The sequence below is a fragment of the Balaenoptera musculus genome, chromosome 5, assembly GCF_009873245.2.
Source record: "Balaenoptera musculus isolate JJ_BM4_2016_0621 chromosome 5, mBalMus1.pri.v3, whole genome shotgun sequence".
Lineage (NCBI taxonomy): Eukaryota > Metazoa > Chordata > Mammalia > Artiodactyla > Balaenopteridae > Balaenoptera > Balaenoptera musculus.
In genome coordinates, this window is record NC_045789.1 from 119,141,917 (window position 1) to 119,166,411 (window position 24,495).

The 24,495-nt window shown below is 36.4% G+C and overlaps 1 pseudogene; it reads right to left on the reverse strand.

Annotated features, from left to right (window-relative positions):
• Nucleotides 1-176: 176 nt before the first annotated feature.
• Nucleotides 177-23,852, reverse strand: LOC118895345 (annotated as a pseudogene).
• Between the last annotated feature and the right edge of the window lie 643 nt (nucleotides 23,853-24,495).

Here is a 24,495-nt window from a genome sequence, read left to right on the forward strand (position 1 = left end):
TTTTGAAAGTGATATGAACTGTCCGCCAGCTGCGCCATAAGTGGCCCCAGGGATCCTTAGTGGGCGGTTGGAACTTGCTAGATGCTTTGGGAATTCGTAAAGCAACTGCGTGCGCGGCAGCCCAGCCACAGTTTTAGAGGGATTACTGTGTGGGCGGCTTTTCTTGAGAAATTGGGTTAGGGGTTAAAGGGACGAACTGCTTGCATTTTTCTATCCCTTGTCTGTTCTGGGCTCAGCTCACGTTTATGCCCCGCCCCCCTGCGAGGCGGAGTCTGGGGGCAGCCGGAGGCTGCGTCCGCTGGGCCAGCTTGCACTGTGTACCCGTCCACCCCTAGGCGACTGGTCGGGAGTAAGGTCCCCTCACCAAAAAGGCCCGTCAGCACTGAAGAGCTTTTCAGTGAATTTTGACTCACAAATTCAATGACTTTTAACGTTAGGATGAGAAGTATTAAGGAGATAGTGCACGGCTAATGTTCATGTGAGGTGCGAAACAATTTTATACTTAAAGCAGGTGGGAAAATTATTCGTAAAATGAAGTCCGAGAAACTTAACTACCAGATGTACTGTTACTTAATTATATGAGAAAAATGCCTGAGTGTATTCGTTTTCTATTGCTGTGTAACAAATTATCATAAATTAGTTTAAAACAACACCCATTTGTTATCTCAGTCTTTAGGTCAGGAGTCTGGGGCATGGCATAGCTGGGTGCTCTACATAGTCTCATAAGTTTGAAGTAAAGGCACCTGTCTGCAGGTGGGATCACATCTAAAATCTGGGGTCCTCTTTTGACCCCTTTGGCTCCTGGCAGAATTAATATCCTTGTTCTTAGACTGAGGTTCTCATTGGCTTGCTAGCTGTTGGCCAGAGGCCAGTCTTGTGCTTTTGCCAGGGAGCCCTTCCATAGGCCTTCTCACACTTCCAGTCTCTCTGACTTCAGGGAGGTCCTTTTAAAGGGCTTACGTGATTAGGTCAGTCCCAGCCGGATAATTTCCTCTTTGTTGAAGCTAATCTTCAAAATGATTTTGCCTCATAATGACATGTCTGGCCACACTCAAGGGGAGGGATTATGTAGTATATGCTCCCTAGAAGCCACAAATTTGGGGGCCCATCTCAGAACTCTGCCTCGTCACAGTGTTATGTATCAGAATTTGATCAGTTTGAAGAGTGAAACAGGTATAATAGGTAATAAGCTGACTTGACCCAGTGAAGTATTTTCCTTACATTCTTTAGTCTCTGTGGTACAAGTGTGTATGCGTGTGTTTAAGTCACCACCTTTTCATTCCTTCCACCAGGATTTTGGGTTAGAGCCAGAATTCTGGCATCACGCTGGTAGAACATGATGCCCACCTTACTTCATATATAAATTGTCTCTTTTGCTAAGGAACTTACTACTTAGCACTTCAGGAAAGACTTCCTTCAGTTTCATAATAATATAGGAGATGCAAATAATTGTTAGTATAATTTTGGAGATTCTAGAAGGCTGGCAAAATATATAAGATTTCCATAAATAGAGGAAGTATTTGTTAATACTTTCTTTGTGTTCTAGTCTTAATACTTTCGTTGTGTTCTAAGAAATAATTAAGGCTTAGAAAGCATGGTCTGTGCTTTTTGAGGATTTGTAATCTAGTTTTGTTTAAATATGCATACTTAAAAACAGTTGGAGGCTCATAAATTTGATCTTATCTGGCTTCTGCCTACCTGGCAGCCTCCTTTCAGGTTACTATCCTAACCTGCCTACTCCTTTAGTAACGTTTCAAACTCAGAGCTTTTTGTAAGGTGCTTTCCTCTGCCCAGAAATTGAGTTTTATTTGTTCAAATTTCTGATTATGTTCATACTTTTTAAACTTAAATGTTACTGCATTAAAGAAATTTTCTTTAACCCCTCAGAGTATAAGGTTCTGCTCTTATGCACTCTCATAGCATCCCATAGTGCTATTTCAGAGCACTGCTTTCACTGTTGCAATGAAAACAGTTACATTATCATTATTTAAAGGTATCTTTTGTATCTTCCTGTTTTGGCAGAGGATTCATGATGACATTTATTGGGTGCCCCACAAATATTTGTTAAATGAATATTTGAATATTTGCCTAGGAAAACTTCATGGAAGAACCCAAAATGTTTTCCAGTTGGAGAGCAGGTTGAATGGATGCAGTAAGGCCACTTTTAGGGAGCTTTGAATACCAATACCTATTTGAGTTGATTGAACTAGATGTACAAGGATTTCTAAATTCTTAGGATTGTTGTAATTAAAGGGGTGTTTTTTTTCAAGTGTAAATTCAGTAATGGTAGTAGAATATATTGTGTAGTGGACCATCTAGAGTGGTGGTTCTCAAACTTGAGCATGTGAAAGAATGACTTGGGTATTTTGCAAACTGTGTGGATTCCTGGCTTCTGTTCCTCCTTCTTTCAGTCTGGTTCAGTTCAGTACCATAGACACTAGTCACATGTGACTTAAGAACTTGAAGTGTGCTGGTGTGAATTGAGACATGCTACAAGTATAAAGTACCAGATTTCTAAGACTTCGTTTAAAAAAAGAATGTAAAGTATATTGATTTTTTTTGTAATTGATTACATATTGCAATGATACTCTACATGCATTGGATTAAATAAAATATATTATTAAAATAATTTTACTTGTTTCTTTTTAGTTTTTTAATCTGTCTACCAGAACATTGACAATTACATAGATGACTTTTGTCATCTTTCTATTGGACAGTGCCAGTCTACTTTCTGGAGTCTAGGAGATGACATGATTTAACCAGCATCCCAAATGATTCTGATGCAAGTTCTTAAATCACTCTTTGAAAAGCAGTAAACTATGATGGCAGTTTTAGTAATGCAGACCTAGGAGGTTGAGTTCCTGGACTAGATGGATGCCAGAGTTTAAGTAATAAAGTATACATCAGAGCAAGACGTTTTGAAAAAAGAATTGAGTTTTGATGACTGATATGGAGGAAGAATGAAATGGTAGTACAGAATCCAAGGTGGCAAGCCTGCCATATACAGTAGAGTTGGTCAAAGCTCTCAGGATGTTAGGTAGAGCTGCTCAACTCTGAGACTGTTCTGTTTCACTGTAACACTTATGATTCTAGAAGCTTTGGTGGAACTTCTTTCCCATTAGCTTTTGGGTACTTGGTTTGACATTGATCCCATCTTACCTAAAGCATGCACCCTTATCTTTACAGAAGGTTTTTTAAAAACTTGTTTTCAGTTACTTGAATTTACTTTTATTCACAATTCAGTGACATCTTTCTAATGTGTATTGTTTAGGGGAAGGTTATTTGGACAGGGAGAAGTATAAATTAAGATTTATTTCTGAAGAAAATTCAAGCAGAGTGCATAATCAAATAACCTAGAATTATAAAAGAGATGAGTATGAAAACGTATGTCATAAACAGACCTGTATTCCATATTAGAATGCTAAAATCAGAAATACTCATAAAAATTTCCAAAGCTAGAATCAAATGGAATTTTAGGCAGTTAACTAATAACTTAGCTGGACAGTCTTAGAGATGAGGAAACTGAGGTCTGGAGTGACTACATAGTCTAAGATTCAATATCTGGTTAGTAGAAGATTTATAGTAATAGAATCTAGGGTTCTTGACTTAGTTTCTTTTAATATTATTTCTATTTGAAGACATGCTGGAAAATGCTCTTATTTTTAAAATATTAACTGATTTTAGATTAAGGGTGTTCAATAACCTGTATACTTGTCAAGAAAATGGCAATTACAGTCCTTAATGAATTTTATGCCAGTGTGCAAATAGTTTCAAACGCCACAAGATGGCACTGTTTACATGTAAAATAATACCTTTAAAAAACAGTCCATGTATATGTGCTTTAGTTCAAAGTGAAATGAGGAAAAAAGAATTTGGTGATTTCTAAGGTATTCGTATGTGTGGAACACATCAGAATGAAATGTTGGATCATAATATATTACAGAACTGTTATACTTCTTTTAAACATGTAGCGTGTATGCATACACACATGCCCGAAAACATTTATTTACGTTTACATTTAAGTTGCATATTTGTTTTTACCTGGAAAAAGAAAACATTTTAGGTAGTTGAGTCATTATTCTGATAGACTTATGACAGTTTTCCATCACATTTCCAGGTGTTATTTTATTCTTGAGTCCAATATCTTGAAATAGAGCATTTTGTTCTAAAATGGGTAAAACAGGGATACTTATCTTTATGATAATTTTAATAAAATAAAATTAAATTTATCCACTAAATTTAGATTAAAAATTCTATGCATATAGATGTTTATGTCAGTATGGGGAATTTGCTCTCTTTAAAAGAAAGGATGCTGTCATAAGTCTTAGTTATTCTATTTCTTATATAGATCATTTCTCATTTGATGTGAAGAGCAAGAATTAAAATCAGAAATTTTCTACTCTGATTACTTAAGGTTTATTTTGTAGATCCAATGAATGTTTACATTTTTTCATAAGCTTAAGAATTAAATTGTGTAATGTAAATCTCCTAAAGATCCATCTTCCCCAAATACTTTCCTTCTGAGGACTCTTTGATTGTTGGTCCACATGTTCAAAATGATAGAACAAATTTGAATCATGAAATTTTATTAATAAGCAATGGCTTAATAAACTTAACAAATATATCTCTGTACCTGCATAATTCATCATTTTTAATGATCCAGTTGCATACATAGGATATTAAAATTTTATCTTTAGTAATAAGTACAAAAATTATTGAAAACTTATTAATAATTCCATAATTTCTTGTAATGAAAAACATGGGCTGTTCTTATCAGAAAGTATTACCATGTTGTATTATTTTATCATAATTCTATTATGATAAGTAATATATAGTCACTTAGAAGTCTTCCATAGCTCAACCATGATTAGGCACCAAAAGGCATAACTTGAAAGGTAGGTACTCTTATTCCTATTTAATCCTCAGAGACTGTTTGGAACATTTATATATGTGTGTGTGTGTGTGTGTGTGTGTGTGTATGTAATATATGTATGAAGAATGGGTTCTGCAATCAGTTGACTTTGACAGCAGAGTATATTTTAAAATGTAAGTGAAAACAGCTCAGAGAGTGTCTGATATGGAAACTAACAACACAAAGCCTCTGTGAAGAATTAAAAGCCATGGTTGCAATTAAATTAATAAAAACAGATTTAATGCATTAAATGATTTTATAATTACATATTAAATTTGGTTAAATATTTTATGCCTATAGTACATTTTAAGCTTGTTGCTTCTGAATCTTTTGTAGGTGAGAGTCATTTTTACTATTGCTTAATATGTAAATATAGGTGAATTAGTTCTGCTGAATCTACCAACTAATAATGCAACTAAGATGTTATTTGAGTAAGTGGAAAAGTATTTTTTGAGACATTCCATAGACAAAATAAATAAGCCATAAAGTTGGGTCTTTCTCAAATATTTGTTAGTACCATTTTATAAAACATTTATGGGAAAAAAAAAGCTTTGTGAGAACATGAAAATCACTTTACTTTAAATTCGTTTATATTTTTCTATTTAGATAAACTTGGCTTTTTCAACTGAAACAATTTTCTTATAACTTGCATTGTGTTTATAGCTCATTCAAACAATACAGTAGTCAAGCCATATTTATCAGGTTACAGATCAGTCATGCACATTAATTCTATTATTTGTGCTGAGGTTTTCTACATATAAATTGGCTATGACAGTGTTTTTAATTCTTGAATGATGTGTATAACCTGTTTAACATCAACTAACAGCAAAAAGGCTTACTGAATTCCACAGTTTTTGGTTTAATGTTGGAGATCAAGTGGATTAAATATTAAATCGTGTCTTTTTATGATTGCTTAGTCCCAATATGGTTGTAAGTATAGATGGTAACATTTTACTCCAAAATTGATTGCAGTTTTGTTTTAAGGCAGTTGTTTGGGTTATCCAGTATATACCTCTTTAAACCTGTGTTACGCCATTATCAGAACAAAAGAAAACCTGAAATCAAGTTTCATTTAATTAGTATATCTCCAAGAATATTCTTGCAGACTCTAGTATGTGAAACAATGGACTGTAGCATTTTAGTTTACATAAATTTAGATGTTTTTAAAATTTATTCACGGAATTTTATTATTAAAAGTAATGTGTGGCTATGAGTTTGTATAACTAAAAAATTATTAATAAGATAGATTTCTTTTTGTTTTTGGAATTACACATTAAGATTCTTATTAATTTTGAGTTATCTTTAATCTCCTTTAAAATAATAAGAAATTATGATATTGACTTCTCAAGAGCAGCCAAAAATGCTACTGTTAACACAGAAGTTGAACATCTTAGGGAATTAAGAAGTTATGTGTTGCTATTCCTAGGATGGCTGCCCGCCTTAGGAAAAAGATCAGGAGAGTGGGAAGAACTTAAGGCCCCAAGTACACTTGCCTGTGCCTTCTGGGAGACTGGAACTTGAAGGAAGATTATTCAAAGGACTCTGGAAGTGTAAATGTACCTTCCTCTTCTCTTTCTCTTTCTCAAAGATCTTGTTTAAAATAGTGTATCTCATCAGTAACACAGAAGATAATGAATACACGCCAATATAGGTTTATTTATCTCTAAATTATAGACATTTTCCACAGTATTAGGTATAGTGTGTGTATATGTGTGTGTGTGTATGTATATGTATGTAGGAAATTAAGAAAGATGAGGTAAAGAAATATTTATTTTAAAAAATGATTCTTGTATCACTAGAAAATAATTTTACTTTCACTAAATATATTAACTGTATTAAGACTTACGTGGTTAATATGCTTCCGTATTCTTAAAAATCTTGGTTTAATTATTTGTGAAGAGTGACTTAAAAGTCAGGTACTTCAGCTTAATTTAATACTTGGATTTTTTTTTTTTAATTTTTTTGTTTTCTGTGAGAGTGATTCTTTTTACTTTTTTTTTTTAGATTTAATTAATTAATTTATTTATTTTTGGCTGTGTTGGGTCTTCGTTTCTGTGCGAGGGCTTTCTCTAGTTGCGGCAAGCGGGGGCCACTCTTCATCACGGTGTGCGGGCCTCTCACTGTTGTGGCCTCTCCCGTTGCGGGGCACAGGCTCCAGACGCACAGGCTCAGTAGTTGTGGCTCACGGGCCTAGTAGCTCCGTGGCATGTGGGATCTTCCCAGACCAGGGCTCGAACCCGTGCCCCTGCATTGGCAGGCAGATTCTCAACCACTGCACCACCAGGGAAGCCCAATACTTGGATTTTTTGATTTGTTTTTTGAGTTTTTGTTTTTTTGACCATCAGAGCTAAAAAAGTTACATCACAAAGATATGAAGATCCTAATGAGAGTTCATTGTTGACTTCTTATTTTTATTTACCTGTTTTTAGCAATTATGCAAAGCCTTGAAAAGTTATTATTAAATTCCCCATTTTCCTGGTGCCAATTAGATGTTCTTACAAACTAAAAAGTGTTGTATTGTTATAATTTTAAAAAATGGGTCTAAAACGAAGGTTTAAGCAGTTTTGGTCCATTTCTTAAAACTATGAAAACACAACACCTTTCTATTAGTTTGGAACTAATTGAACTAATTGTTTTTATCTTTTAATTGCCCTTGGAACTAATTTGTAATTTAGAAATATTATAAATAGATTAGAAAAACTTGTTTCCAAGTTTTTCAATGTTCAGATGAAGTTTTTTTAAAAAAATAATTGACACAGACATGCTCTCTCAGTAGCTTGAGTGTCTTGAAAAAAATTTTTCATTTTAAAAGTCACTTTTTCTCTGAAAGAACATGAATGTTAATTTTTCTGAAATTCTTGTTAGATAGCACAGTACCAACTGTTAGCTGCACAGAGAAAGAGACATTACATTTGCAATGGTTGACTTTCATTTCTTTGGGGATACTAGTCGTGACCTGTGACTTTCTGTCCTGCGGACTGTGAGAGTGTCAGTGTCAATCCACTTGTTACATTTTAGTACAGCTTAGTTTATTTTCTTAAAGAGTCAATATAAGTGGGAATTCTACATTTCTTCCTGTATCCCAGTGAATTGTTTTGTGCACACATCCCACTTTGGAAATAATTGGTTTTGGGAATGTAGGCAGAAACCCTGTTGGCTGAAGGATATGTCACCTGGAGTTGGGGATGGTTATGGTCTTTGCTCGTCCCCTCTCCCAGGCAGACATGGAATGGATGTAGCTAGGTTGGCCAACTTGCATGCCTGTATAGAAATTTGAGTTTTCGTTCTCCTTGCTGGCTTCTGCCAGAGCAATCCTATGAGGAAAATACATTATCTTTATTGGGAAAGAGTGCCCCAGACTTTTGAATCCCATTCATTCATTTTCCACTTAAGTCTGCTGAAGGCATGGAATAAAAACCCTCTTCAGAGTTTCAACAAATTCTTATGTGGTAGAAGTCCATTTGGATCAGAAGAGAAAGAGCTTTACTACTGGTAACATGGAGGTGGAGTGTCATGGCATTGCTTAAAGAAGCAGGAATCTCCAAGCAATCTATCAGAAGCAGAGTTCTTAGGCAAATGTGCAAGAAAGGGATGCCAAAATAGCATGTTCTAGAAACTTTTTAGAGGCAGACTATCTGGACAATTTAAGAAAAATTAAGAATTTTTTTCCCTTATCTGTAAAACGGAGGTAATAATAGTACTTGCCACATAAATATTCTGTAAGGATTCCTTTAGATAATGCAAGTGAAGCTTTGATTTACTATTAATATATTATTCTTGTTATTGTTATATTATTGTTATTATTAGTTATTATTATTATTATCTAGGTAGCTTTTCCTCCACTTTCCCATGCAACTCTCCTGGTACTTGTCTGGTACTTGTTTAGTCTAGGATAACTAAAGGAGTCCTTAGGTAAAGCAATTTAAGGCAGAGATTGGGACAGACGCTCTCTTAACATTATGACAAAGAAGAAGTAATGATAATGCTAACTACCATTAATTGAGCACTTATTTTCTGCCAGGCGCTCTTCTAAGTGCTTTATGTGAATCAATGTATTTAACCCCTTCACAGGCCCATGAATTACGTACTATTATTACCTGCATTTTTTACAATGGAGGAAACTAAGTTGCAGAAGGAGGTTGGATTAATTTATCCAAGGTCCAGGCCATCTAGATGATAGCAGGATATGAATCCTGAAAGTGTGGAAGGTCTGACTAGATTTTCAATAATCTAGCTTGAGGGGTCCTTATGCCCTGTCCTTCCCTCCATTTTTGATGTGAAACCCCTGGAACTCATCCAGCAATGGAACACAATGAAGCCAAATGGCTGGAAACCTAATGGAAACATAGGTTTCAGCATAGAGAGAAGACCCTGGGCTTAGGATAGGGGTTGGAACAAGGGAAAGAGGCCAGAAGTGGAGGAAGAAAGACAAGAGGTGGGGCCCAGGGTGAAGTACTGTCTCTTCAGGTTAAGAGTGGGCAGCTAAAAAGGGTACCTTGAGTAGGACTGCAACAGCAGAAATGGTTTTTTATTTTGTGTACTATACAAATGCTCTGGCTAAGGAACAGACTGGTGATTGAAATCCAGGCTTCTGCTCAGCTTGCCAACTCTGTGGATAGTTCCGACAGAAGGAAGTGAGGATGTCCAGTACAATAAAAATGTGAAGGGATGACAAATCTGAGAGACATTTTGAAAATGTGTTCATGTGTTTGAACTCTGAAGAATAAAGTGTGGTATCTTAGAGGTCATAGTGGAATTGTATACATGGAGATGAGTTTGGGTGAGTTCAAGTGAGTTTGGGTCAGGAAAAGACTCAGGGAAGGAATTGGGGGTAGTAACTAATAAAATGTCACATGGTGGAAGAAGATACAATGAAGGAAACTCAGAAGAAATGGAGAAGTAGGAGGCAAATCATGAAATGAATGTCCTAAAAACCTACTTTAGTGAATCTGAGTTGGGTAGGAAAATATTTTAGTAGTTTGGTACGCAATTCAGTACAACTAAGAATGACTGGGAAAACATCATTTGATTTTGCACTCAAGAGATCTTTGGTGAACTAAGAGGAAGCAATTTGGGGCAATTTAGGGCATGGAGAGGGGATGGAAGTCTTTTGCAAGGAGTTTGGAAGTGAGGGATAATGAGATAAAAGCAAAAGTTTTGTGAGTTAGAGGCTTGGAGAGTGGGGGAAATAACATGAACAATTGCTGGATCTTGGGAATTTTATTTTTAGGAATATAGAGGAAAGAGAGCCAGAAGAAATGTAAAAACTGAAGTTGGAAGTTGGAAAGGTGTAACTACTAGAGCCAGAGGCCACAGAAAACAGTGGCATCGAGGACCTAAGTGGAGAATAAGCCTTAAAAGAGACAGTTTCTTGGGAAATGAAAATATACAAGAAAGAAGAGGTGAGAGTATAGAAATTTTTATTTTTAATGAAACATTGAGGATAATTGCAAAGGGTTCATGGACCCAATTCCAGCGTGTGTGTGTGTGTGTGTGTGTGTGTGTAGGCTTTTGTACATCAGGAAGCAATTCTCTGATGCCAGCAGTGTCCGAGAATTCAACTCAATTCTGACACGATCTGGTTCTACCCAGAAATAGAATCAGATTCCACAGGTAAAGTTCTCAGTCCCACAAGACCACCCTCCACTTCAGACACCAGTTTCAAGCCCAGGTTGGTTACCTGTGTTGCTGACCTACTGGCTACAAACCCGAGGTTCCCACATCCTCCTCCTCGGTTTCGAATAATTTGCTAAAACGGCTCATAGAACTCAGGAAAGCTTATTTACTCACTAATTACAAACTTATTATAAAAGAGTATTAAAGGCTATGAATAAATAGCCAGATGAAGAGATACATAGGGTGAGGTCCTGAACAAAGGAGCTTCTGTCCTCTTGGAGCGGGGAGCCTGGCAGTGTGGCACATGAGGTGTTTGGTTTCCCTACATGGAAGCTCCCTGAAAAAGGATAAAAGCTGTCCTTTTGGGTTTTTATGGAGGCTTCATTACATAGTCATGATTGACTAAATCATTGGCCAATGGCGATTCATTCAACCTCCAACCCCTCTCCCCAGGAAATCAGGGGGTGGGACTGAAAGTTCTAACCCTCTAATCACAGAGTTGGTTTTCCTGGCGACCAGCCCCCGTCCTTTGGGTGGGACCCAAAAGTCACCTTCCCTGGAGCTTTTTCTGGAACTGAAGGCAAGAGACCAAATATTATCTTCTTTGCCCTTATTGATCAGGAAATTTCAAGGGCTTTGGGAGCTGTGAGCCAGGAACTGTGGATGAAGACCAAATATTTATCATTATATATATATATATATTTGGCCATTGTGTATGAGTGCTTGTACATATATATATTTCTCATATATATTTGGTCATCTGGATGACCAAATACATACATTTTCTATAAATCACAGTATTGCAATAACTTTTAGTTCTCAGTGGAGGAAGTGGCAAGATAGGGAAGTGGGGGAGGCAGAGATAGACAAGGTTTTTTTGAGCAGCCATTGTGGACAATAGGAAGAAAAGTCAACCAAGGAGAAATAACAATACTGAACATTTTTTTCTCAATAGATATTTTTTCTCGATAGATATTTATTGAGTACTATTTATCTCATGATGTGGTACTGTGTGACTGCAAGAGGGAAAAGAAAACAGCCTTTCTTTGCCAGGCAAATCTAATTGGGGAGCCGACACACAAAAATAGCTGCAAATAGGAGGTATCAGATGAGTATCAAGTGAATGTATGCAGCAAATGCACAATGAATTCAAAGATAACTATGGAATGTTTCTTGGAGGACAAAGAACTTAAAGAGTGCCTAGAACTGGCTGGCAGATATGGGTGGTGGTTAGGGAAGGTTTAATGAAGAATATTAACTCCAATTTGAGTCATAAAGAAAAAGTAGATGTAGACATATAAGTAGGACATTACAGGCACAGAACTTAAAATCGATAGACCCAAAGTTTAAGCACCAAACTAGCTCACTTTACCCGGGACACAGTCCTCATGTAATTAGATCACATCTGGGTCTTTTTTCTAGAGAGTCTTGTGTGGCAGGCTGGAAAATTTGTACTGTTCCAGGACATTAGAGAGCCATTGAAGGTTTTAGGACTTGGGAACAACATAGAGTGATGTTTCAGTAACATCAGTGTAGCTGATGTAAAGTACAGATTGCAGAGTTATAGTAACAGTCAAGGCAAGAAGCACTCGAGTATTTCTTCACTGTTTAAAGTCTGGTGAGTGCTATAATTACCAGGAGAATCCCAGGTTTTGCCTCATTATCATAGATTCATCAATTTCCCTCCTTTTTTTCCTTTCCAAAGACATCTTTGGTGTCTTTGATTTCTGGTTCTTTAACTCCTCCAAATTTTCAGTCATTTACAAAATCTCCTATCCTTCCTCTTGGCTTTGTGTGCCCTGTCTTCCGTTGCTCTTTTTGTATAAGCTGTCCTGCTCTCTGTCTTGACTTGATTCAGAGAGAGAGGCCTGCACGTTTCGGCCTCATCATAGAGAATGCCAATAAACTGATGGCCTGCGTCACTCAATTCCTAATGTTACGTATATATTCCATAATATTTGCTAAGCTTTCTATGGCTACTAGTGTTTGATATCATTTCATTAAATAAGTTCAGTAAAGTATTTCTGCCTTTCTTTTTGGTATCATGACAAACAGATGAGCGTAGTAAATTTAGTGTGGTTGTATTTGTGACTGCATAGTAGCTCTAGGAACCCTAGAAGTTTCTTACCATTTTACTAAGTTTTCACTCAATTTTAATTACATTTGAAAACCTTTAAAATTGAGATCAGAAATTCATATACCTTAATTTGATTTTTAACTCTCTCTAAAATACCAAAATATTGCTGTTGATTGCTCTTGGATAAATTGTTTTTTATTTTAAAAATTATCTATTTCTGCCTTCTCTTACTGTGACTTAGTATCTAAAACATAGTGTATATTAAAATATATGAGATGAAAATATATAAAGGGTGAAAATGAATAGAAAGAAGCCTTGATCCTGTAATACAGATATATCTACACACATAGTATGATCCTGATGCCATTTGAATCCATAATAATCACCCTCTAAAAGCATCATTATAGTATTGATAGTTTCTAAGTCTCTTGAAATTATTTTTAAGTTACTTGAGACTTTAGAAAGTAGAAATTCTGAGTAAGTAATACTTAATGCAATTTTACTGAAAGCAGTAAAAAAGCATCAAGTAGTTAAATTAACTTTTTAATTCTGAGGTAATTTATGAATGATTCAATCCTGCTCTTCTGCTTGAAACCTTTTTCCTTCAGTAAAAGAGGACGAACTTGGTTTTATCTTGAGAGTTCAAAAAGGAGTGAAAAATGAGTAGAAAGAAGTCTTTATTCTGGAAAATGGATCTGATTTCGAAGTTCAACTGGAATAAGCAATTGTTAAATTTTGTATAGAAAATTGTATCTGATTTCATAATTATCTGATTATTTGATCTATTGAGTAAGCAAAGCATACTGTTTCGTAAAGTCTATGAATAAATACTTTTTCCAACCATGACAGATTAAGTGAAAACAAAGAGAGTGAACAAAAATGGAAGGGGGTCATGGATCTGCATCTGCATGGAGGAAGAGGGCAGTACTTTTGGGGGGTGCAATTTACATGAGCATCTGGGTCTTTTGTCATGTTTTGGATGGATGACCCAAGTCTGATATACTGGTGAATAGCATTAACAAAGGTCTCGTTGTCAAAGGCTAGGAAGAAAAATGCAATTAGCCACAGCAATGAGGTGATGTCTGTGTTTGGGGGAAAAACTGATACCTAACTGGCTATAGAAAAAACTGAAATGATACCATCAGTAAAAGGCCAGATTTGTGTGTGTGTGTGTGTGTGTATCCACTATAGTGATCTTAACTCAGTGGGATATGACAAAAAAGTCATTTTTTTGATAGTGTTTGGATTATGTGATGAAAGTGGATATGTACCTGTTACTAATGAAATGACCTGATAAACTCAGTGAATTCATAATTCATAATACACCAATTTCACCAACCTGACAATACTGGTGAATACTGCTTTGCAATACTGTTTGTTTTCTATTTAAAGAAAATTAGAATTAAGTAAAAGTGCACTGGAGTTCAAAAGAAGTTTGTTCTTTTTTTTTCTCTCTCTCTATAAACCATGCCATCCAGAGTAGGGAACCATATCTAATCTCCCAATTAGGTCAGGCCCCAGGATAATCAATCTCTTTAACAGCAGATGCCTTGTTTTAACAAATGAATGCTTGGTTTCAAAAGCAGTTTTGTGTTGAGAGAGGAGTGCAGTTGGCATGGGTGATTAGAACTCTTTTAAACCCTGTAAAAAGCTTCTGTAGATTGTTTTATGCCCACACTTTGTGAACTGAAGTAAATGCTGTATATATCCATCTTAAAATGAACATGGTGAGGACTTCCTACAGCCTGTGAGAACATCTACATGCATATAAATGGAACTATTTTAAGTCCAAAATTTTAATACCCATTTGAATTACACTGTGATTTTGATAACATCTAAAGCTAGTGTATATGTTTTTAGTAGGTGCTCCTCATGTTTATTAAGTATGCTCATCAATGACAGTAACATAATTATTAGATTAACATTTTTTTAGGCTGAAAATACAATAAGTTAACATGATTCTCATATTTGTTATTTGGACTGCATTTATATTAGTTTGTGAATGCCTTTTTTCATGTCTGGTGCCTTTCAGTTCATATCCATGCTCTATGCAAATGGGCAGTGTGAGGCAACTGTGAAATCAAGAAGAAATAATTAAAAATTAAAGTTTATAAGCAATGTGTATTAAGTTAAAACTATAAATTGACTTAATTTTGCTCACAACTCCATTTAATCTAAGATAGTGAAATGTAGTGAGATACTTTTCAATATGGTAAAACTAAAAAAATTCTAAGGCTTCAATAAATTATTTTAGATAATCATTGTTCAAAATGTGATTGCTGGAACTTATCAGTGATGCCTGAAAGTGATACAAAAATAATTCCGAAGGCCCCAAATTACCTATTGCCTTTTTTAGGAGAGCAGATTACATAATTAAAAGCATGGCATTGAAACATTTGCGAGGTAGTTAAGAAAAAAAGCATTCTCCAACGTATTTTGTATGTTACCATTCAACTTTACTGTATAATGGTCAGTTCTACCAGTTTTTCTCCCCTCTTAAAAATTGTTTCAAATATGACTAATTTGTGGAAAGTTAATATTTTTTATAGTGAAGGTTGATAAAAACATCTTAGGAAAAATTGAAAGCAGATGGTCTTTAAGAAACATTTATTGCTAATTACTTCTTAACCTTTCACACAACTGTTGGTAAATGTATAGGATTATATTACTTTTTTAAGTAAGTTTTTAAGGCTAAATTGGTAGATAAGCTAGAGATGCAATGAAACAAGATTTCGTAAATACAGACCTTTTTTTTTTTTTAAACAACATTTAAATTAATTAATTAATTAATTTTTTGGCTGCATTGGGTCTTCGTTGCTGCGCGCAGGCTTTTCTCTAGTTGCTGTGAGCCGGGGTTACTCTTCGTTGCGGTGTGCGGGCTTCTCATTGCGGTGGCTTTCTCTTGTTGCAGAGCATAGGCTCTAGGTGCACAGGCTTCAGTAGTTGTGGCACGCAGGCTCAGTAGTTGTGGTGCACGGGCTTAGCTGCTCCACGTCATGTGGGACCTTCCCGGACCAGGGATCGAACCCGTGTTCTGTGCATTGGCAGGTGGATTCTTAACCACTGCGCCACAAGGGAAGTCCAAAATACAGGCACTCTTAATAATACCAGATACCAAAATAGAACTATGATGTTCACTCATGCTTATTTTAATGTGTAACAGCATTTCAATATGATTAGTAGAATAGCTTCTGTATATTAAGAACTTCTGTATATTAAAATTTTTAGCTGGAAGACAGTTTAATGTCCAGATCTGTTACTCAGCTACATTTTAGATTTTAAACTTAATTTAATTATTATAGCATATCAGGCAGTATACATTTAATTTAATGAAATTAACACTTAGGTTTATACAATAGCTTTCTTACTCAGATCCCAGTGATTTTCAGAATCCAGAGATTTCCAAGCTGAAATTCTTCATTTTCATGGAACTCTTGTAGCTAAATTTATATATGGATTATTTCTTCCTTGACAGGCACACACATTCACTATAGTATGAAAAAGAAGTCTGAAAGAAAATATAGTGAAATGTATATCTTTGGGTGATGGGTAGATTTGGGGTGACTTATTAAATCTTCTTTACTGTATAGCATAGGCTTTATGATTCTTTTATAGTTAGGAAAAACATAAATATTTTCAGTTTCAAAAAAAAGTACAATTCCAGCATAGGTGATATGTAATTTGACAATATTTTTTTTTTAAGATTTTTTTTGATGTGGACCACTTTAAAAGTCTTTATTGAATTTGTTACAATATTGCTTCTGTTTTATATTTTGGTTTTTTGGCTGTGAGGCATGTGAGATCTTAGCTCCCCAGCCAGGGATCAAACCCTCACCCCCTGCATTGGAAGGCGAAGTCCTAACCACTGGACTGCTAGGGAAGTCCCTTGATAATAATTTTATAATATAGTTTGACAATAACTTTTTGTTTTCTCTTGAAATTATGTAAAACCTGTAGGAGCAAATACCCTGTTCTTTCCTTGGCACTGCTGATTTGTCCATACTGTTGAAATAAACCACTCAGTGGAAGGTGTACTTTAATGACTGTAAACTATAAGGAGTACATTAAAGCATCCCAGGAATGACCCAAAATAACAAACAGTAAACATGGTAAACAGAAATTGTATCTATCCAGGATTTCTCAACCCTTTCACACTATGAAAAATTATTGAAGGCCCCCAGAGAGCTTTTGTTTATGTAGCTTATATCTATGAGTATTTATCACATTAGATATTAAATCTGAGAAATCTTTGAAATATTTATATATTAATAAAATAATAATGAATACCAATTATGTGTTAAAATACATAATATAGATTTTTCAGAATAACAACAAAAAGTAGTGAAAAGAGTGGCACTGTTTTACATTTTTGTAAATGTCTTTAATATATGCCTTAGTAGAAGACAGCTGGATTCTTTTATCTGCTTCTGCATTCAATTTGTTGCAATATGGTATTTAGGTTGAAGTATATGAAGAAAACTTGGCTTCATGCAAATATGTAGTTGGAAAGAGAGGATAATTTTAATAACTTTTTCAGCTAATTGTGGATATTCTTCTTTAATATTACACCAAATGTCAACAAGTAATAGTTTGTTAGAGACTAGTTGCAATGTGAAATCTGAAACCATCTCAATAAACTTTTAATACTTTTGAGCTTGGCCTATTTCTCAAGGAAGGTTTCTAAAAGAAGTCTGACTTTTGATTTTTAAAATAATGAAGTATAATATTCCAATAATAATAAAACAATCCCAAGAGTATTCCAAGGATATTTTAACGATTAATTTGCATCCAAGTGTTTTCTAAAACATTTGAGCACTACTCAAATCTCTGAGCTTGATTTCTTAATTCTTAGATACATCAACTTTAAAGTTTACTATTTGTTGCATAGATGAGGTCTTAAAGCCTTTGCTTTTCATCTGTTTGGTGGTAACTTTACATATATGAGTTCATCAGATGTGAGCAGTGTAGGAATACAGTAAAGGCCTGATCAGTGGTTGCTGGCATGGTATTCTACTGTTGCAGAGCTCTGTCCTCACTGTAAGTATGAACAAAAGTAATTTCCAAACAAGACCTTTGCTTGAGCCCTGAGAACCAAAATATTGATTTCCAAAAGAAAATATTTGTTTCAATCGTGACAAATATTTTTATGGCAGAAATTGAAGGCAAAATACACATTTTGCATTATGACACTCATATGTCAGATCTTATTAAAAGTAATTTAGAATGTTCCTACACATTGCTTTTGATGATGTCTCTTTTCTTTGTAAACATTTGTACAAAATGTCTCAACAAGGAACCTATTATAAAAACTTCTTAAAGTCCTCCTTCCTTCAAAATGAGGTCTAGTTGACTTCACTAGGAAATGTGGATGACATGTTTTCATGTTCTTTTTTTAATGGCAAAAACAATGATGTCACTCTTTACTAACAAGTCCAATAGCAATGCTAGAGAATTCCTGCCGATGTGGTTATCAAATATATTCAAGATTCCAAGGACACCATCCTTTATCCTCCCTACTCTCCCAGAATAGATCAGATTCTCCTAATGTGCACTCTCATTCCTACAATCTTGGATTTCCCCATATTGCACTCATTGCAGTTGCTAATTACTTCTTTGTACAATCAGTTGATTAATATCTGCTTCTCTCACTATACTGTTAGCTCCAAGAAGGAAAGGTCTGAGCTAGATTTTCCATCTCATCCCCAGGACCTCCAGCATGGTCTTTGGCACACAATGGGAACTCTTTAAGAGTTGCAGAATATATGATAGAATACTTCTGAGCATTTAATGCACTTTGGAGTCCCCAGAGTATTTTCCTATACCTTTTATATTTTGGGATTCTTCATCCTTCTTGAAATTGGCTTTTGTGATAAATCTGAGTTCTTGTTTCTTTCTCACCTCCTTGATTGTTCCATTTTTGTCTTCCTTCATGGCTTTTGTTTTAATATCTAGTTCTTTAAGGCAACCATGAAGTTCTGTCTTGCCCTTTACTATTTTTCTCTTTTATGCACTTTCTCTCAGTTAGCCATAACCTCTGAGATTCTCAAATCTAAATCCCTAATCCCAGTCTCTCCCTCAGACCATGGTTCTGCATCTTCCAGGTAGTCTCTCTACATTTCCAACCAGATATTCATCTTTAAAGCCAATAGATCTCTGACTAAATTCATCATCTTTCATCCTACGTCAATTGTCCCCTGTGCTTCTCTACGTCCCAGCAGTTACGTTTGTGCCGCCTTTATCTTTGCTTTCACTGAGTCCTGTCAGGTCTCTCTCTCACTCAGGTCCATGTTTTCATCCCAGTTACCATCACATTAGCTCACACCTTGGCTTTCTCATGTCTGTCCTGTTGTGATAGCATTTATACTCCCCCTTCTCTGTGCTGGTTCTTTTGGTTTTAATACATCTTGTATACTGGTATGAGAGTAACTTTTCCCACAGAATTTTTCTCTTAAAAACTTTCCTTCAATTAATAATTTGAACATTGCCTGGGCATTTCATGGTATTAAGGAATTTTAAAATAAATGAATTTATTTATTTATTTATTTATTTATTTATTTATTTATTTATTTATTTATTTATTTATTTATTTTTGGCTGTGTTGGGTGTTCGTTGCTGCACACTGGCTTTCTCTAGTTGTGACAAGCGGGGGCTACTCTTCGTTGCGGTGCATGGGCTTCTCATTGCAGTGGCTTCTCTTGTGGAGCATGGACTCTAGGTGCATGGGCTTCAGTAGTTGTGGCATGTGGGCTCAGTAATTGTGGCTTGTGGGCTCTGGAGCACAGGCTCAGTAGTTGTGGTGCACGGGCTTAGTTGCTCTGCGACATGTGGGATCTTCCCAGACCAGGGCTCAAACCCATGTGCCCTGCAGTGGCAGGCGGATTCTTTACCACTCCGCCACCAGGGAAGTCCCAAGGAATTATTATTTTTAGATCTGATAGTGGTTTTGAGGTTGTATTAGAAAGGAAAAGAGGCCCTTATCTTTTATGCATACATACTGAAATATTTATGAGTAATTGATATGATCCCTGGATTTGATTCAAATCATATGGAGTGAGAAAACATAAATGGGAGTGTAGATAGATAGGCCAGAGTTGATGCTTACTCAGACTAGTTGATGAGCACATGGAGGTTCACTATACTGTTCCTTATAATCTTATATATGTTTGAAATTTTGCATAATAAAAATTATTTTAAGTCAACTCTTTAGTTCTTTAAGTGCTCGTAAAATAAAGTCCAAACTCTTTATTTAGGAATAGAAAACCACAAGCCAATCCCAGTCTATCCTCCCAGTGTCATTGGCCAGTGTCTCCCACATATATCCTTTGCTCATGTGGCAGATTAGCAGACTCTTCATTGTGTGTGTGACCGTCTTTCCCCAGTCCTCTGCGTTCCTGTACACTTCTTACCATGAGCACCTTGGCTGCAGGATTGCCTTTAGTCTAGGTATAAGGTAGTTTGCAAGAGCTGTACATCGCTGTAAAGCCATCAACCAATGACAAAGAGGGTTGGTGATTAAATTCCCCAGCTGTTTTCTCTTTTGGGTGGATCCCCCAGAAGTCTCCAATGGACTTGAGTTCCAGTTGCCCACACTGGTATCTTACTGTTGAACACATTAGTATTGCTTTCCTTCCCTTCTTGGTCTCACCTCTCCACTTCTGTACTGGATCAGTTGCATCGAGTCCTAGTTTCAGGCTCTTCTGGGGGGTCGCCAGTCTCACTCAGCTGTAAACTCATCCTTTTCTGGTTCTGTGCCTTTGTCAAGCCACGCTCTTGGCCATGCATGCCCCTCCATACCTATTACTTATATCATTGCCTTTTCTAATCTTAAATTTTAAAACAATGCTAGTTTTAGAAAACTTTGAATATATAAACATTACAGAGAAAACAAAAACCATTCATGGTTACAACACCCCACAGATGAACATTTTCTTTAGTCTTTTTCTGTGTGTGTGTCTGCAATCATCTGACCATTTTCCTGGGGCTTGAAGATCCACTTCCAAGATGGCTCACTCACATGGTTCTTGGCAGGACCCCTTGGTTCCTCACTGACTTTGGCAGAAGGTTTCGGTTCCTTGCATATTGGCCTAACAGGGCATCCTGAGTGTTCACACGACATGGCAGCTGGTTTCAGCCGGGGACGTGGTTTAAGAGAGAGAGCAAGAAGAAAGTTACAACATCTTATTATGACTTACCCTTGAAAGTAACGTACCACTTCTGCCTTATTCCACTGGTCACACCAACGAACCCAGATACAAAGTAGGAGGAAACTATATAGGGGCGTGAATATTATGAGGCTGGGAACATTGAGGGCATCTCTGAAGCCGGCTAGCAGAGCTAGTTTGTAATCTGGAGCTGCTTTGGGGGTTTTAAAAAACTGCCTTTAGGGCATCTCTTTTTTATGTCTTTCTAGCCTGGCCTCTGAAGAGAAATCATTTCATGTCCCTTTTCACTGTGTCTCACCCGCCTCTTTAAGGTCTCAGACTTTCTTCTAGTTCTATTTTAATGATACTGTTTTTCTTTGTTTGTTACTATTCTGAAAATTTTCCAATTCTACGAATAAGACTCAGGCATCTTTTTCAAACCACTCTCATTTCTTCCTAATTTATTTTTTTTAAAATATTTATTTATTTATTTAATTTTCAGCTGTGTCGCGTCCCAGTTGCGGCATGCAGGCTCTTCGTTGCGGTGCACAGGCTTCTCTAGTTGTGGCATGCAGGCTCTAGAGTGCATGGGCTCTGCAGTTGCAGCACAGGCTCTCTAGTTGTGGCTTGCATGCTCAGTAGCCGTGGTGCACAGGCTTAGTTGCCCCACAGCATGTGGGATCCCATTTCCCCATCAGGGATCGAACCCACGTCCCCTGAATTGGAAGGTGGATCCCCAGCCACTGGACCACCAGGGAAGTCCCCCATTTCCTCCTAATTTCTAAAGCATATCTGATTTCTAGATTTAGAATGTTCCAGAAACATCCCTGTTAAATCACTTCCTTAGGCTTTGTTGCCTATTTTCAGGATTGTTTCTTTACCTTAAGAAAAGAAGGTGAAATAGTCTTTTTATTTTAACAGCTTCCTCCAGTTTTAGTTGTTCATTGATAAAATCTATCACTCTTCCCTTGGTGAAATAATAGTTTGGGTCTCATATCTAAAACGACCATCAGAATCTGTGCATTAAAGACAGTCTGTGTTATAGTGGTGAGAGGGTAAGTTTTGAGGCCATAGGCAAAGCTGCATGACTCCTGAAGTGAACCCTTTCACAGATTTCTCCTTGGCCCTGAGTATAGTTTAAAGCAGAATAAGAAGGAAAATTATCAGGGCAGGTGAACTACACCTGCCCATCGAGGGCCTGCACTAGGAATTTAAAACTAAGACTCCACCCATTAGTATTATGGCCCTTATGGAACTTTGTTGCCTTTGGATTTAAGTCATGAAGATATTTTCTAATAATTTATCCAGACATTTCACATTCATGAAATTATTTATTTTAGCGATAATGTAAAGTTTATAGCATAACATTAAATTTAATTAAACCTTCAAAACAACGTAAACAGACATTACAATTAAAACAAAACTATGACAGGATGTACATGATGGTCAGCAGGGCAAACTTGTTCTACAATTATTTTATAATTGAGCTGTAAAATTAGTTCAAATACTACACTTGTTTTTTCAGTACCTATCAATAAAAATTGCAGAGTTTTGTCATTTGAAGATTGTAATTCATGATTGAACATAATGAGGAGTCCTTAATGGGGGATGTGCCTTTTCTTAAATGTCCCATTTTTACAACTTTGGACCCTCAACAGTCTTCAAATGCAGCACTCATTTTCCTGCTCTCGTGTCTTCAGTTTGAAGGCTAATTTGTTAGCTTTCTTCTCTGCTCTCTGTTCCCTGTGCTCTTCTTTTATAACTTGCTTTCTTGCTCTTTTATTTTCTTTGCTCTCATTTTTAGAACGTGGTTGAGTTGATACCTTAAGTAGATCACTGCCATTAATCATCTGCACTTATTAACTTGTTTTGCTGTGAGTCCTTTCTTTGGTAAGCCATCGAGAGGCATTCCTGTTTTATTAAATACTTGGATTTGTTTGGGCTTTGGTTAATATTTGATAAGCTAAGGATGGTTGAATAAATGTGAGCATGTGCTACAAATGAATTCAGAATCCCACTTCTCTTTTGCTTCTTCTAGAACTAGAGAAACCATCTCTTCTTCCTCAGACTCATCAGTCTCATTAACTGGCAGACCTTCATCCTCAGAGTCTTAAAGTGTATTCAACTTTATACAATTCTCTGCCTTCTCTTTGCATTCGTCATTAAAAACTTCATGTAACCCATTGCTATCTATTGATACATGAATGGAACCCTCCAATTTGGCATTATCTGGCGCTCCAATCTTGTTATCATCTTAATTGTTCATAAAACTTCTCAAACTGCTCAGGTAGGGTCAGCTGCTCATTTCTTCTCACGACTGAGGAAGTAATAGAATTCTCTATGAAGTGACTTTTTATTTCTTCTTCCTAAAAAAAATGGCTTCCTATGACTTCATGAGGTTTGCACAGGCAAACGAACCATCTTCATTTGAGAATGGGCTTTAAAAACCATAGTCATCATTCCTCCCTATCACTTTTCTTCCCATCCATATCTTTCCACTCACTGCCATTTTCAGCTTTAGATTTCTTTCCATCTATTCCCTCTTCCTCTGTTGTTCCTCATCAGCCTGAAGGATAAAATCATTTTCACATAGATGCTGGATAACAAAGTCAAAATCATCACCAAGAGCTGCAACAACGTCAGGATCCAAATCCAGTTGAGAGCTCAAAATAGCAGCTGTTTTATTTACCAATTCAATATCTTCCTTAAATTCTGATGCAAACTCTGATTAAGGCAAAGTAATTCCATGGCCTAGAATTATTAAAGTTTCCTCTTTCTCATCTCTCCTGTTATGCGGAAGGTATTTTGGATTTAAGCACATAGGGCCCAGATGATTCTTTCAAGTGCTGTAGGTATTTATAATCATTGTCAGAGAACTCTTCATAACTTCCTCTGTTTTGCTCACATTCTTCATCATTTATTTTGTGTAGGCAACAGAACCCTCTGGGGTGCATTTTCATCTGCTACTAAAGACTCTTTGACTCGAATGGACCATGTGGAAAAGACACAGTTTTCCTCTCTCTAAAGAGCTTTTCCCCCCATTCTGTTGCTGTGTGGGGCTCACACCAAGAACAGTGACCTGAGGGTCCCAGAGCAGGTGACACATCTTGGAAGTGGACAAGGCCTACCTAGCAGCCACGTCTTAAGGCCATGCCACACATCTACTCTTGGACTTCACAGTGCAGGTCTGAAGAATTGGCTCAGAGACACAATAAAAGCTACAAATATTATTCCACCCAACAATGCCTAAAAACACTTAATCCCTGCCTCAGCTACACCTGCAAGATCAGCCGAAGCTGGCAAAAGAGTCTCAAGTTACCTGTCTGACTCTGTGCCCCACTCAGGCTTGAAAACCCACATGGCCTAACACAGTAAAGCCCCAGCCTTGATCAAAACACTGATTTCCCATGCTATTTTGTCCCCTCCCTCATTCATTTCTTATTTATTTCTCAAGGTTGTCTGCCCATTTACCAAGATGTTGGAGTCTGAGTGGATCAATAAGTACTTGATCCCTTCTCCCCATCCTCAGTCTGGAACCAATATAGAGACAGATGTAGGCTCCCAAGAGAAGAAAATAATCACTTAATATATCACTTTTATTAAAAAGAAAGCTGATTTCTAGAATCAGAGAATTCCAGAGATTGTCCTTTTAAATTAAACTCTTAGTCTCTGGCTTCCATGTGTTCACTGAGTGTTGTTTCTACCTTACTTAACCCCAAAATGAAACTTATTCTTTTCATAATATAGGC